This window comes from Cryptotermes secundus, unplaced genomic scaffold (genome assembly GCF_002891405.2).
Source record: "Cryptotermes secundus unplaced genomic scaffold, Csec_1.0 scaffold796, whole genome shotgun sequence".
NCBI classification, from domain to species: Eukaryota; Metazoa; Arthropoda; class Insecta; order Blattodea; family Kalotermitidae; genus Cryptotermes; species Cryptotermes secundus.
Window position 1 is genome coordinate 5,394 of NW_019738886.1, and position 3,072 is coordinate 8,465.

The 3,072-nt window shown below is 36.8% G+C and overlaps 1 long non-coding RNA gene across 3 annotated transcripts in view; it reads left to right on the plus strand.

Annotated features, from left to right (window-relative positions):
• The window catches only part of LOC111871271, a 13,126-nt gene that overhangs the window by 5,216 nt on the left and 4,838 nt on the right, over nucleotides 1-3,072 (plus strand). For 2 of the 3 annotated variants that reach the window (XR_002843996.2, XR_004513751.1), the window contains exon 2: nucleotides 804-864. This is a non-coding gene — a long non-coding RNA (uncharacterized LOC111871271). Of the gene's footprint in view, nucleotides 1-803; nucleotides 891-3,072 lie in introns of all 3 variants that reach the window. The other variant, XR_002843997.2, reaches the window with a different exon arrangement.

Below are 3,072 nucleotides of genomic sequence, written 5' to 3' on the forward strand. Positions count from 1 at the left end.
CTACGCTATCCGATTCATTCAATCGTAAGATTCTGCCGACGACCAAACCGTGCTTAACTGATCATAACGATGGGCAGCAGTCGTTTGCGCACACCTATCATAATGTACAATCACAACCTAACATTACCATAAATTACCGAACTTGGCCTCCTCCAAGGTACAGATGGATGCGCAGTAGTATACTGCGCAAACCTAATCTGACAAACCTAACCTAACCATACTTAACCCAACATCAGGGATCCAAGGGCCAGCCATCTGGTTTACAGGTGGGTGCGCAATAGTTCATTGCGCACACCTAAGAGTGACGTCATTTACGAAGCTGTTATTTAATGGAACGTAATATAGGACTGTCGTAACGTTGAATATAAGTCGAAATATGACGTTATGTATAAAATTGAGCGTCTTAACTGTTTTTCCACCCATAATATAAATTTATGTTGTATATTCCGAGGTTATATTGGTACGTGATAGCTTAGATTGTGTCGAGAACACCTCTTCCACCTCAAGAGTTTGCAAATCCCCCACGGTAATATAAATGATTACTGAATATCACATATTATGGCATTATGCTGCCTTCCAATGGTATAACTTTATGACGAAAAATCTTTGATGTCACTGAAATCGTTCCCTAGTTTCTCGGTTATGGATACGCGACCAATTGAGTGAGTTGTGGGCATTTGTTTCTCCCGAATTTCCTTTCGTGGATAGGAAGTAGAATAATATTATACACGTAAAAGGGAAAAAAATAGGGTGAAAAATTACTGTCCTGTAATCCGACTGATATTCGAATGTTTCTGTTTCAGTCATGTTAAGAGGTTGGCCGCCCTGTCAGTTTGACCTAAATATCCGGTGTGCACCATCAAGGTTGGTTTCTTTCCTGGTATGAAGAGGTATTTTTAAATAATAAGAGGGTGTTATGCGTAGGTTTACATACATATATGTACATATTGTGATTAATTAACTGCCAGAAAGTATATGTTAAGAGATTCAGTGAGATAGTGCAAATGGTAGGTGTTAATGTGTGTATTATCCTGGACCTAGTAGTGGCCAGTGCACGAAATTTTACAAACATGTGTTTCCTCTGTTCCACAACGAAATCGAAGTTTTTCCCTCTGCACCATGACACTGAAGTATGTGTGAAGGAAGAATACATGATAAAATTGATTTAACCAAATAAGTGAAAATTAGAATAGTGGGTGTGTAGTGAGGCAACGTTTCTTTAAGGTTATTCTTGCACTATTAATAATGTCGAGTGAATAATGTGGAGTGGTTTGGAAGAAATGTGTTTTAGTGGTTATATATATAGAGAGTGAAATATATTTAATGAGGGCACATTTGTTATGACAGAAAAAAGGGTGTAGTTTTGGTATGTAGCCTCTGAAAATTAAAGGTGTGTGTAGGTTATTAGTCAGAATGTTATGTTTTTTGTGTTATTATAAGAACCTATAAGAAAAGGGCGCAAAGTGAAATTCTAGTTCTCATTGAAGAAGTTATTATTTTCAATTATGTGTGAGTTCTGTGTGAATGAGAGGTGTGTATAGTATGTGTTGTTTTGATTACAGTGTTGTCAAGTGTAAAATGAAGTTTAAATTTTCTAGTGTGACATTGTTTATTTGTGTGAAATATATACAGTGATGTGTAGTGAGTTATTGTAGTGATTTGAAGAATGTTAAGATTTCCATTCAGACACATTGGATTCAAATTTTCCCCTTTCATGTACATATCTTGTTTGTATGAAAAATTCTTGCTTATAACAAGGTGGTATTATAAGTGAAGCACATGATGTCGTTGATGTTATGCTGGCAATTGTGTTAAATGACAGTGTGAAATGTGCACAGTCGTTTGTAGATTAAGTGTTATAGCTTGAAGAATGATGGCAAGTGATTTCAAAGTTAGATCTATATTTCGGTGTGATAGACAAAGGATTGCATTCTTGTCATCTAATCTTCCAGTCTTACATGTGCTAGCAGGTAGTATAGGGGATCAGGGAGTTGTTCTTTGCTTCTATTAAACTTCTTTGAGAATAACATAGTTTATAGGATTACACGAGATGTTAAAGCTGACAGCATTGTAATGTTATTTTATAGTTAGGCTAGAACACATATAATGATGTGTTCTTTTATTATTTATGTTGAATGATATATTGTTAGGTTGAGATCGTAATCAGTGATTTCCCTATCGACTATTTGTGCACTAGTATTGTGGGGAGGATACCTTTCATATAAAGTATATGTATGTCCATGATATATGTCGAAAACCATAATGAAGTTAATAATGGGAACTTTGGAAAAGCGAAAATTTGCGGAACTTGTGGAAATTGTAAAAGTAAATCGAGATAATTGTGATATCATGCACTTGAGAGCGTTTTGAAAAATCGGTATTTCGGAAAGGTGCATTTAAATCTACTATAAATGTGGTAGTATATTCCAGGTTTCATAGAATTTGTAAAGAGTTTTTTCAGAAAAATATATGCAAGAGTTTGTGACGTCAGAAATTTCGGGAATAAAATATCCCGCATTAATATATAATGATTTACTACGCTATCCGATTCATTCAATCGTAAGATACTGCCGACGACCAAACCGTGCTTAACTGTTCATAACGATGGGCAGCAGTCGTTTGCGCACACCTATCATAATGTACAATCACAACCTAACATTAGCATAAATTACCGAACTTGGCCTCCTCCAAGGTACAGATGGATGCGCAGTAGTATACTGCGCATACCTAATCAGACGAACCTAATCTAACCTAACTTAACCTAACATCAGGGATCCAAGGGCCAGCCATCTGGTTTACAGGTGGGTGCGCAGTAGTTCATTGCGCACACCTAAGAGTGAAGTCATTTGCGAAGCTGTTATTTAGTGGAACGTAATATAGGACTGAAACTGCCTTCTAAAAGAAGCTATCGAAGGAAAGATAGATGGGCGGATGGAAGTGACAAGAAGACGAGGAAGAAGACGTAAGAAGATGCTGGATGACCTTGGGGACAGAAGAGGATACTGTCATTTGAAGGAGAAAGCTCTAGATCGCATTAAGTGGAGGAATTGTTTTGAAAGAGACTGTGGACCT